Source organism: Mesoplodon densirostris, chromosome 2 (genome assembly GCF_025265405.1).
Source record: "Mesoplodon densirostris isolate mMesDen1 chromosome 2, mMesDen1 primary haplotype, whole genome shotgun sequence".
NCBI lineage: Eukaryota > Metazoa > Chordata > Mammalia > Artiodactyla > Ziphiidae > Mesoplodon > Mesoplodon densirostris.
In genome coordinates, this window is record NC_082662.1 from 121603189 (window position 1) to 121616206 (window position 13018).

Consider the following 13018-nt stretch of genomic DNA (forward strand, 5'->3'; position numbering starts at 1 on the left):
ATGATTAGACCCCAGATTTGCGTAAGAATAACCTGAGTTATAGACATGGTATTTTTCTTAGAGCTTCTCCTTACTTTTGACACAGCTTGGTTGCACTTGGTGCCTGTCTTTTGTCCCTTGGTTCTTTCTTCACTGAGTGAGTTCTTCCCAAAAGTTTCATTGGTCTGCATACCAATAGACTCTTGACAGGGCTACCCATCCTTTCTCAGACAGACCCCAGTGTGTCTGAGTTTTGGAGTCAGCATCACTGGCTCAAGCTGGATTCCTAGTTATACACATACACAGACAAACAACCAACCCTGACTATGGAGTAGAACCACCTTAAATACTGGTATTTGAGGATACATACTTTATCTGTCCTTTATTAGCTTCTGGCTTTATGAAATTATTATACTGTTTTCCATATTTGGCTTATAGTCTCACCAAATCTGTGAAATTATAGGTCAGGCTATCAGTGCATTCTTCATGGTCATGCCAAAGAGGTAAGCAATTACAGGGCTAGATACTTGGGAGGATTCTAGGACTACTTCTATAACAAGATGTCTGTAGTTGGTTCAGGCAAGCACCCAGTAAAGTGCCTGATAAATGCTCAATATATATTTATTGAGTTGAGCTGAGTTGGTCACCCTCAGCTAACTTTGGGCTTTCTGAGTTATTTGAAGTCTTTTTTTTTTTTTTTTTAACATCTTTATTGGAGTATAATTGCTTTACAATGGTGTGTTAGTTTCTGCTTTATAACAAAGTGAATCAGTTATACATATACATATGTTCCCATATCTCTTCCCTCTTGCGTCTCCCTCCCTCCCACCCTCTCTATCCCACCCCTCTAGGTGGTCACAAAGCACCGAGCTGATCTCCCTGTGCTATGCGGCTGCTTCCCACTAGCTATCTATTTTACGTTTGGTAGTGTATATATGTCCATGCCACTCTCTCACTTTGTCACAGCTTACCCTTCCCCCTCCCCATATCCTCAAGTCCATTCTCTAGTAGGTCTGTGTCTTTATTCCTGTCTTGCCCCTATGTTCTTCATGACCTTTTTTTTCTCTTAAATTCCATATATATGTGTTAGCATACAGTATTTGTCTTTCTCTTTCTGACTTACTTCACTCTGTATGACAGACCCTAGGCCCATCGACCTCATTACAAATAGCTCAATTTCGTTTCTTTTTATGGCTGAGTAATATTCCAGTGTATATATGTGCCACATCTTCTTTATCCATTCATCCGATGATGGACACGTAGGTTGCTTCCATGTCCTGGGTATTGTAAATAGAGCTGCAATGAACATTTTGGTACATGACTCTTTTTGAATTATGGTTTTCTCAGGGTATCTGCCCAGTAGTGGGATTGCTGGGTCATATGGTAGTTCTAGTTGTAGTTTTTTAAGGAACCTCCATACTGTTCTCCATAGTGGCTGTACCAATTCACATTCCCACCAACAGTGCAAGAGTGTTCCCTTTTCTCCACACCCTGAAGTCTTCTTAATAGGTTTATCTCTGCACTGTTTCTTCTCTTTGTAAAATAACCCTAGTTCTAGTGTTTCCTCTTAGGTCTTGTTTTCTACCTTTAATCATCTCTGTGGCTGCCCTCTAAGAACTCTCCGGATTCTCTGTGTCCTCTTCTATCTGGAAAGTACAGATATGAAAGGCCACTTTCTGACTGAGCTTAAGGGTTTTTTAGGGACTGAACACTGGCAGCTTGTCTCCTCATGGCCATCCCAGCTGGAGGTCTTCTTGCCTCCCTGCTTGTCTCCTGAAGTACCTCTTGCTCCAAACTTACCATGGGAATGTCCTTCCATGATCTCTTTCCACTCTCCTCTTCCTGTTTGTCACACCTCTCTTCTTGCTCATCATGGGGGCATGCAATCCCAGATTGCCTGCCAAAGTACAAGCAGAGAAGAGTTGGGGATAGCTTAAGAGCCCAGAGGCAGGAAGTCTCTTTACAAGGAGGCCAACTCTCAGAGGTGGGTTAGGTCTTTTTTTGTGTGTGTGGTACGCGGGCCTCTCACTGCTGTGGCCTCTCCCGTTGTGGAGCACAGGCTCCGGACGTTCAGGCTCAGCAGCCATGGCTCACGGGCCCAGCCGCTCCGCAGCATGTGGGATCTTCCCGGACCGGGGCACGAACCCGTGTCCCCTGCATCGGCAGGCGGACTCTCAACCACTGCGCCACCAGGGAAGCCCCGGTTAGGCCTTCTTAACCTCTCTTTTGCCATCTACCTTTCTCCACAGATCTCCTGAACTTGAGTCTCTGCTTACCCTGCATTTCCTGTACTCACAGAGAATCAAGACCTCTAGGGCAGACCAAGCCTCTGCTTGGTAAAGAATGATCCAGGCTTGGAAGGGTTAATGCCAGGAGCCTTGATGGATGGGAAGGATTATTAGTTACTCTTTTTAAGGAGCCAAGGAAGGGTTCCTCCCTGTCACTTACACTCCCCTTTCACATGATCTCTCTTCATGGCCGTGGATAGGAAAAAAAAAAAAAAAAAAAAAAGAGGAAAATGAAAAAAGTTTCAAAATAAGTTAGAAAGTCCTCACAAACGCTTGTGTTTTCATTTAGCAGCATGGATTCAAGACAGCCACAGACCCTCAGAGGGAGTAACCAACTGGGAATTGAGTGGAAAAAAATAGGAATCCTAGACTCTCAAACTATCCAGTTTTTTTTTTTTTTTTTTTGGTGGGGGAGATAGTTCCGGAGGGGGGAGGATTAAATCAAATCTTTTAGGGGAAGGGCTCAGCTCTGGGCTTTCATGGATAAAACACTAAAGATCAACTCCATGTGTGTGACCCAACTGTCCTGGAAGCGTCAATTGGAAGAGAATCCAAACCTTAAGTTGTGCTCATAGCTTCAGCTTAAGTAAGAAAAATGAGGTGGGGGTCACAGGGTGGGGACCAAGTCTTAGATGGAAGAAGGGGAGGGCTTGGGGATGGATGCGGTGGGGATAAGGCGGAAGGGAGCTATGTCTTTAAGTCTGTCCTATGGTTATACATATTTTTTTCTTCTATGAATGGGTTTTGCTGTAAATTATAGCTTTGCCCGTTGTCCCTTGGGTCAAAAGAAATAGTCTCTAAACAGAAAACAGCTCTGATTGGTGACTTTCCTTCTTCCCTCCCCAACCCCCTTCCTAATTGAAACCAAATGTGCAATATATTGGATGCTGGGATCCCTGGCGCTTTCCCAGGAATCCTCAGAATGTGAGGTTTCTCTCAAAGGCATCTTGCATCAGCCTGTGGATGTATGCCTACCACCAGGCTCCTCCACCGGCAAAGTGGAAAAAGAAGCGTTTCACAACAGATTCTTCTTTTTGGGTTGGGGGAACGCAGTGGATTATAGCTCTGTTTTCTTCTTTCCCAAACTGTGCACTCCTGGATGAACGTAAGTTGTGTGTTTTGGGGCTTTTTTCCCTTCATTTTTTTTTCTTCTTTCTTTTCCGAAAACGAAAGCTCTAAATATCCTTCTCCTGGTGTCTCAGGAAAAGTTTTAAAAAGGAGGCAGAAGGGGGTTTCAAGTCAGGCGAGGAAGGGAAGGGAATGGGGCACCCTAGGCACGAGAAATCCAAGATTTCACGTTTTGGGGGGGTGCTGGATTTATGTTATGGAGAGAAGAATAAAGCACTGCTAACCAAAGAAGACTGAAGCATAATAAACGAATCCATTGCAGCTGCAAGATACAATAAACAACGTTCACAGGGTTGAAACTGTTGGCAGGCAAGACAGGCCGATCGCAGAGCTGGTTAGGTTTTCGGCATTTAGTAGCGGCGTTCGAGGGTCCTGAGTTTGGGAGAGGACAGCTTTTTGTATTTTAGATTTTTTAGGGGAGTCGTTGACTTAATTGTGAGAAGGACAGCTTTGGGTGACGGGTGCCTTCACCTTGAGGTTTGGGGTGGTTGGGGGTCTGGGTGGATGGGGCATTTTTCAGTTGGTGATGATCCTCCTCTTCCCCATTTCGCTGGCCTGGGTGCCTTTCCCTTTGTTACCGAATGACTTGGGACTGTTTGCAGTTGGGACCTCTGAGTCCTGGCTGAGGTTCAAGAGTCCCATCCAAGGGGAAAGAGAATTTTTCCAAGTGGCTGAAACTCTCAGGCCAGCCATTTGAGGCGGGAGTTCGCAGTGTTCAAGCTAGGAGGGGTTCAGCACCATTTTGCTGACTGCTTGCCTTCTGCCTCCTTTCCCTGGAGGAACAACAGAGTCAGAGTCTGTGAAGAGCCTTAGAGGTCTCTTCTGACCTCCTCATTTCACAGGCGGTGGAAGTGACAGAAGGGGGATGGACACATTCAGGGTCAACACAGCACGTTAGTAGTGAGGTTGCAGATGAAATCCAAGTTCTCTTTACTGCTCATCCGTGCTCTTTCCATTCCATACCTCTACGTTCATGTTCATTTCTCTGGAGACTGAGGTGATAGAGGCAGTTTAATTAACAAGTCACCACAAGGACGTTAGTTATCAGCAAGAGAGCATGCTAATGGTGGTTCATCAGCAGGTGGTATCTGTGGTCATATTTGGTTGTGTGTCTGTGTGTAAAACAAAAAAAGCTAAGTGCTTGCTCTGCACCAGGCTCCACGCTCAGAGCTCTACATACATAATTTGACTGAATCCTCACAGTTCCCGAGGCATTATTCCTATTTTATGAATAAGGGCATTAAAGCTTAGAGAAGAATGATTTGCTTAAGGAAGTACAGCTAGTAAGGCTGAGACTCATGCACGTCTGACTCTAAACTCTGTGCCCTGAATCACTCTGCAATAACTCTGCCCTCCCCCACTCCACACACACGTTTGACTACTTTCCGAGTCAAGTTCCACGTTTCCCTCGGTGACTGGTGACTAGGAGGTGAAGGTGTCAGGCTAGGGGAGCAGTGCAGATCCTCTCTTGAAGGCCACTTCCGCACTTGGATGGGTATTTATCTGGATACCGGAAAGGGGCTGCGGGTGGGCAGCTCTCTGCATTAATTCTGGGTGTTTGGTATATACTTAACTTTTGTTCTGCAAAGAGCCTGGAATTTAGATTCTGAAGACCCAAGTTCAAGTTCTGGCTCTACCTTTTATTATTTGGCAAAGTTGCTTTACCTTCTTGCACCTAGGCCTCTGTATTTATTACATGGTAAAAATAGCGATACTTTCAGTATTATTGTTGTTGTTGTTGTTGTTTTTACTAATTTTATTTATTTATTTATTTATTGGCTGCGTTGGGTCTTTGTTGCTGCGTGCGGGCTTTCTCTAGTTGCGGCGAGCAGGGGCTACTCTTTTTTGCGGTGCACTGGCTTCTCGTTGCGGTGGCTTCTCTTGTTGTGGAGCACGGGCTCTAGGCACGCGGGCTTCAGTAGTTGTGGCACGTGGGCTCAGTAGTTGTGGCGAATGGGCTCTAGAGCGCAGGCTCAGGAGTTGTGGCGCATGGGCTTAGCTGCTCCCCGGCATGTGGGATCTTCCTGGACCAGGGCTTGAACCCGTGTCCCCTGCATTGGCAGGTGGTTTCTTAACCACTCCGCCACCAGGGAAGTCCCCAGTATTATTGTTTTTTTTTTTTTTTTTGCGGTATGCGGGCCTCTCACTGCTGTGGCCTCCCCCGTTGCGGAGCACAGGCTCTGGACGCGCAGGCTCCAGACGCGCAGGCTCAGCGGCCATGGCTCACGGGCCCAGCCGCTCCGCGGCATATGGGATCCTCCCAGACCGGGGCACGAACCCGTATCCCCTGCATTGGCAGGCGGACTCTCAACCACTTGCGCCACCAGGGAGGCCCGAGTATTATTGTTTTAAGAGACGTTGGACGTGAATGTGTCCTGAAGGCTGTGAAGGCCTTCTCCATACCAGTTCTTGTGATAGTGACCCCTGAACACTGGAACAAAATGTGAGGCAGTGTCTGCCATGCTGGGTCCAGCAGGTGGTGCTAATGCTGGCATGAGGGTGGCTGTATTGGGCTGTGTGTGAAACCCTGGAATGGGTGGCCTTGGTCTTACTGCCCATCTCTTTTGAGTGGAAGCAGTCCCTCCTCATGGGGAATATTCCCAGGTTTTCTTTTATTTATTTATTTATTTATTTATTTATGGCTGTGTTGGGTCTTTGTTTCTGTGTGAGGGCTTTCTCTAGTTGCGGCAAGCAGGGGCCACTCTTCATCACGGTGTGCAGGCCTCTCACTATTGTGGCCTCTCTTTTTGTGGTGCACAGGCTCAGTAGTTGTGGCTCACGGGCCTAGTTGTTCCGCAGCATGTGGGATCCTCCCAGACCAGGACTCGAACCCGTGTCCCCTGCATTGGCAGGCAGACTCTCAACCACTGCGCCACCAGGGAAGCCCTATTCACAGGTTTTCTTTCTGAAACTTTCCTCTGGTGCCTGGCTTGGCCATGCTTCCTCACCCAGTGAGCTCAGTGGAAGCTGAAGGACACCATGGTGTTCAAGCTTCCCCTTGCCTGGGTCTGTGCAGTCTCTGAATGAGAAAGGTTTAGTTAAGATCAGTCCACAAGTCTCTCCTCAAAGGAGATGGCTTTCGAGGAGCTTCATATCTAGTTGAGGGTAAATCCTTGATCCTGGACCTTCCTCATGTTCCCTCTTCAGTGCCTGTCATCAGAAGGAATGCAGCTGCTCCTGGGGGTGGGGTTGGAGGCCCAGCAGGGGGTGGGGAGGCCCCTGCCTCTGCTTCTGCTTAAAATCTGTTTACTTTATAAACACTAAAGGTAAGGGAAGTGGGGAAGGCGTTTCCAGATTCTTTTACTTAGAATCCACGAGTTGTGACTCCAACAGTATCCATGTCTGTGACATATGCAAAAAATATATATTGGTCTCTTCCCCTGGTTCCTGGCACAGAGCTCCTGAAACCCTTGTAGTTTCCTAAGTGATAAGAGCACTAGAGCATCTTTTGTTCTAATATTTGGTCTGACTCCGGTTCCTGACATAGACCTCTTAAGTCCCTTGGAATTTCCTGGGTGAGAGGAGTGTCTTTTGTTCTAATGAGGTGATTTTGGGTGGGCTCCTGAATGGGGGCTTTGTCCCCAGAAAGACCAAGCCATGCTTAGAAGCTAGGAATTTTCAGCCCCACCTCCTCCTTCCAGGAAGAGAGGCAGGGCTGGAGACTGAGCTGATGATTAATCATGCCTACATGATGGAAATCCCCGAAGTATCAAGTTTGGGGAGCTTCTGATTTGGTAAACACATCCATGTGTTGGGAAACTGGTGCACCCCAGCTCCACAGGGACAGAAGATCCTATGCTAGGGACCCTTCCAGACTTTATATATCTCTTTGTCTGGCTGTTTATCTGTATCCTTTATTATATAATAAACTAGTACACATAAGTGTTTCCCTGAGTTTTGTGAGCTGGTCTAACAAGTGATTGAATCCAAGGCTGGGAGTAGGGGAGGGGTCATGAGAACCTCTGATCTGTAGCCAAGTTGGAAAGAAGTTGTGGGTAACTTGGGGACCTACTACTCGTAATTTGTGTCTGTGCTGCGGGGACGGTCTTGTGGGTCCGAGCCCTTATCCTGTGGGGTCTGCACTAGCTCCAGGCAGTGAGTGTGTTAGTAGGGGAAAAAAGTGAGTTTTTCGTAGATGATGTCCAAGCACAGAGCGGGAGTGTCGACCAAAGGAGTCTCATCACCTCCTCACTCTCCCCTAGCCTCTCTGTTAACTCACTGTTTTCTTCCCTTCTTATATAGTCACGTCCCAGACTTTGTCATATGAATTATCTATCACAAGCAACAAATCTAGTTCAGACCTTTCCATATGATTACATTTTTCATAGACACACTAAAAAATTAGAGGTCCTCCCCCTTATATTAATGTCACGCCATTTAAAATTAGCATTAACTCTCAGGCACTTCTTCCCAAGTTCCTTTGTAAGGTCCACTTTCAGGCACTTTACATCACCCTCACCTCAAACACATGACTCAAACACACATCTCACGGGCATTCAGGAAGCTAACGCCCCTCTGAAAACGGACCTCCACAGACCTGCTGATGTCATGTGCCAGCTGACATAAATGGTGACCTGCCCACAACTCAGACATGCTGGATTCTTTATGCCCCTTGCCCCGTTTGAAGCCACGCAAGGTATGAGTTGACCCTCTCCTAACACTGACTACTCAGTCCAGATATGTGTCCTGCATCCCCAGGCCTCCCAGAGCTTCTCTGAAGTCAGCAACCAGCCACAATGAGGGCTGCTCACCACTACATTAGGAAGCTCGGGTAGACCTTAAGGATCAATTAAATAAGAGTATCTGAGGGTAGGGGTTGAAGTGAATACACTTCAGTATTTTGAAGTGTTCCCCATGTGATTCCAACCTGAACCTCTGCTGATAAATCTCCAAGTTTGTTGCCTCAGCCACTCCTCAGTGGGGAGTAAGGGCGCCCTTTATAGGACAAACCCACCCGTGTTGTCCTGTAAGGAGTTTAACGGTCAGTGCCTCCCTCCTCTAGCTGGCTTCTTTGAGCTTGGTCAAGACCACCTCATGGTGTCCACAACCTGCCTTTTCCCCTTAACACCTGCCTTTTCCCTGGACACTTGCCCAGGCCTCAGACTCTTTCTGATGTGAAGTCAGACAGACCTGATTTCCACTCCCAGCTCTATACGCACTGGCCCTGTGACCTCGGGCAAGCCGCTTCAGCTCTCTCAGTTTCCTACTCTGTAAAATAAGGATCGTAATTCCCATCTAATAGGTATTACAGATACCTCTTGTGAGTACATAGCATAATGTTTGGCATGTAGTTAATAAATGAAGTTGATGATGATTGCTTTTATTATTAATTTGGCACAGATGCTTTGGCTTGTTCAGCCACATAGCACCAGCCCAGCTATTTTTCCATATCCTTAGTCCAAAAACCTTCTTCCAGGCAGTAATGTTCACCCACCAAAATCCCCTTCTACAAATAATGCTCCTCAAAGTACTTTTGCAGTGGAAAGGATATGGGTTTAAATTCTGGCTTTGCCACCACTTACTAGCCGTGTAACCTTGGACAAGATCTTGAACCTCTCCAAGTCTCATTTTTCTTACCTCATAGGTTTGGTATATGAATAGGTGCCATTAAATACGCAAAGAGGCCAACATAGAGCCTCATACGTAGTAGATGCTCTGAGTAAGTGAATGCTCACTCAGTGTCACTTCTCTTACTTTTTCTGGTGGAATCTTCAGTGCTTTGTGGTTTAAAAGCCTATCATGTGTGAACCATCGAGATTGTTATCTTGGACTGATCCTTTTCATTTGAACACTTTGGTTTGATCATAGATGTGATCTATTGGAAATTTGCCCTCTTTGATTTGAAAAGACAGCTGTCAGTTCATCTCCTTGCCTCCACCCCCTCATCCATTCCCACCTCACTTTTACCCAACCTTTCTCTTAATGCTCAAAACACACTTGTGCATAATGCTATCTTTACAGGGGAACTAAACACAAGAGTGGATTACTTGGCTAGGGGTCTGTACAACACCAGAAGAAAAAAAGGAGTTGGCAGTTTGGGGCAGGTAGGGAGGAAGGGATACTATATATTATATATTAGACAAGATAATCCTATTACAATGGAAAGATTTAGAGGGCAGTATAAACAGGTACGGGTCACAATTGCTACCGCTGTTGTAACTAAATGTGAAATGCATTCAGGAAAGGGACAGATGAGTTAACAAAAGAGAAATACAGGTTTTGTGCTTCTGTAGAAGTAATCCAGCAACTAGCTCGTCCCACCAAGGCCTCCAAGTTGGAGGGACCACTGGGGGAAAATTGGTCTTGACTTATGTTCACCATTTTTTTCCTCTCCTACTCCTAATGCCCAAGTCTCTGCCCCTTTTCCCCATCTGGCTACATTTCTCAGTAGTTTCTAGCCTGTTTCTCTCCCTGATTGTTCTGGAATCCCTTGGCAATTCAATTTTATTTTACTTGGCTTAATTCTATTTAGCAAGGATTTATTGACTGCTTCCTAGTGTAAGGTACTCTGCTTAACATTTTCTAATAACAATAGCTTAATAAAGGAACTGGGATGTCCAGATGCCTGCCCAGGGATATTCATCAAAACACCAATCACCTAATGGCTAAAGTGATGGTCTCTCTAAACTTTCTCCATCTCTTTAAATTTTATTTGCATGCATTTGGACCTGTTATGATTGAGCCTATGTTATTCAGATATGATTTGGCTGAAAATAATTCTCTTCTTATTTTGATTTTCTTTCTTATTTTTGCTTTCTGTCCTTCCTGTTGTGCAAGGAACTATTTGATGTTTCCAAGCAATGGAGATCCCAGCATTTGGCAAGTTGTATACTTATTAATTGGAATCTCACTTTGGTCTCTAAGCACTGAGGAATGTTAGGTTTGAGCCAGCCCAAGTATCACTGAGGCCTGGAAGAGCAGTGAAAAGGCAGAAGGGTTCTAAATGGTGTTTAGACTTACTTTGAAACTCCTGGGTTCAGCTAGGCTTCTCCAGGAGATTGGCATTGTCTATAATGAATTCACTCATTCAACTGTCTTGTGGCTTGTGTTTTGTGACTAGCAAGACCCCAAAGAAATGTTTGAGGAGTCCCTTGTACCTACTGGTCAGAAGTTAATGCTGTGTGCTACGTGGTGTGGGTGTAACGGAGAGGGCTTACAAGAATAGAACTTTGTGTGCAAAAAGTAGTGAGGAGAATATGCAGTAAGTTTTGGTCTCAGCACCATCATTTTCTAGATTTTTTACCTCAAAGAAATCTTTTACCTTCAGTGGTCCTCAATTTCCTCATCTGTTTCCCTCATGTACTTTTTTATATCCTTCTTTTATGTTCAGAAAAGGTAATGTGTCAGAAACTTTGTAAAGGGGAAAGCACTGTGCCTATGAAGATGGTAGGTGGGGATGCCCTTTTGAACGCATTTCATAGGTAGCTAATCCAGCAAAATTTACTGTGTGCAAGGTTGCCTTGGAAGTGCTCATGGGAGCTATACCAACAACATGCCTTGCAGGACTGTAACTTCCCAGAAGCATATAAAAGTTAGATGAGTGGTGAAGGTTACAAAGGCTTCTGGGGCTTGTCCTTTAGGATGTACTCTCTTGAGATTCGGGGGAACAAGTTGATCTAGAGGAGAGAGTAGTGGGAGTTAAATTCACTCAAGAGTAGCTAATCATTCCTCAGATGATGTAGTTCTAATTCTAGAATGTGTACACTATATAGATTTTTAAAATTGAGATAACAATGTTAAAATAATATCAAAGGGAATTAAAAATAAATCCTAATCCCCCGCAAAATCCCAGCAAGTTATTTTGTGAATACTAACAAACTGATTCTAAAGTTTATATGGAGAGGCAAAAGATCCAGAATAGCCAACACAATATTGGAGGAGAAGAACAAAGTCAGAGGACAGAAATTACTTGATTTTAAGGCTACTATAAAGTTACAGTAATTAAGACAGTGTGGTATTGCTGAAAGAATAGATAAATAGATCAACAGAACAGAATAGAGAGCCCAGAAATTGATCTACATAAATATAGTCAACTGATCTCTGTCAAAGAAGCAAAGGCAATACAATGGAGCAAAGATAGTCTTTTCGCCAAATGGTACTATAACTGGACATCCACATGCAAAAAAACCAAATCTAGACTCAGACCTTACATCCTTCACAAGAATGACCTCAAAATAGATCATGGGCCTAAATATAAAATGCAAAATCAGGAAACTCCTAGAAGATAACATAGGAGAAAGCCTAGGTGGCCTTGGGTATGGTGATGACTTTTCGACACCAAACGCACAATCCTTGAAAGAAAAAATTGATAAAGTGGACTACGTTAAAATTAAAAATATTTGCTCTGTGAAAACTAGTATCAAGACAATGAGACTACAAGCCATAGACTGGGAGAAAATATTTGCAAAAGACACATCCGATAGAGGACTGTCACCCAAAATATATAAGGGACTCTTAAAATTCAACAGTAAGAAAATGAATAACTTGATTAAAAACTGGGCAAAAGATCTGAACAGACAGATCACCAAAGAAGATATACAGGTGGCAAGTAAACATGAAACAATGTTCAACATTATATGTCATTTGGGAATTTCAAATTAAAACAACAATGAATTACTACTACCTACCTGTTAGAATGGTCAAAATCCAGAACACTGACTATACCAAACGCTGGTGCTGATATAGAGCAATAATAACTTTCATTCATTGCTGGTGGAGATGCAAAATTATACAGCCACTTTGAAAGATAGTTTGGCAGTTTTTTGTAGAGCTCAACATATTCTTATGCATGATCAAGAAATCGTGCTTCTTGGTATTTACCCAAACAAATTGACAACTTACATTCACACAGAAACCTACACACAGATGTTTATAGCAGTTTTACTCATAACTTCAAGATCTGGAAGCAACAAAGATGTCCTTCAGTAGGTGAATGGATAAATAAACTGTGGTACATCCAGACAATGGAGTATTATTTAGCACTAAAAAGAAATTAGCTATCAAGTCATGAAAAGACAAGTAGGAACCTTAAATGCACATTGCTAAGTGAAAGAAGCCAATCTGTAAAGGCTACATACTATATGATTCCAACTATATGACATTCTGGAAAAGGCAAAACTATGGAGACAGTAAAAAGATTAGTGATTGCAAGAGGTTACAGGGGAGGCAGGGATGAATAGGCAGACCACAGCGGGTTTTTAGGGCAATGAAACTATTCTGTTGGTGGTGGATACCTGTCATAAAATTTTCCAAATTCATAGAATGTATAATACCAAGAGTGAACCCTCATGTAAACTATGGATGTTGGGTGATAATAATGTGTCAGTGTCAGTTCATCAATTGTAACACATGTACCACTGAGGTGAGGGATGTTGATATTGGGGGAGGTTGTGAGTGTATGTTTGGAGATATATGTGAACTCTCTACTTTCTGCTTAATTTTTTTGTGAACTGAAAAGTGCTCTAAAAAAAGTCCCAAATCCCAAATTCCCGAAACTCTGATTTTTTCCTGGCTATTTCTTTCTTATTTGATGTCAGACCTTGTAATATAGTTATATAATAGAGTCATAATTATTAATTTTGTTTTTCAGTTAAGTATTGCCAGTTTATCCTAAACTTTAATAA

General features: G+C 43.9%; 1 protein-coding gene across 2 annotated transcripts in view; it reads left to right on the top strand.

Annotated features, from left to right (window-relative positions):
* Nucleotides 1–3208: 3208 nt before the first annotated feature.
* Nucleotides 3209–13018, top strand: part of DDR2 (discoidin domain receptor tyrosine kinase 2) — a 151247-nt gene continuing 141437 nt past the window's right edge. For both annotated transcript variants that reach the window (XM_060090848.1, XM_060090850.1), the window contains exon 1: nt 3209–3372. The gene's annotated coding sequence lies outside the window, so the exon portion shown is untranslated. The remainder of the gene's footprint in view (nt 3373–13018) is intronic.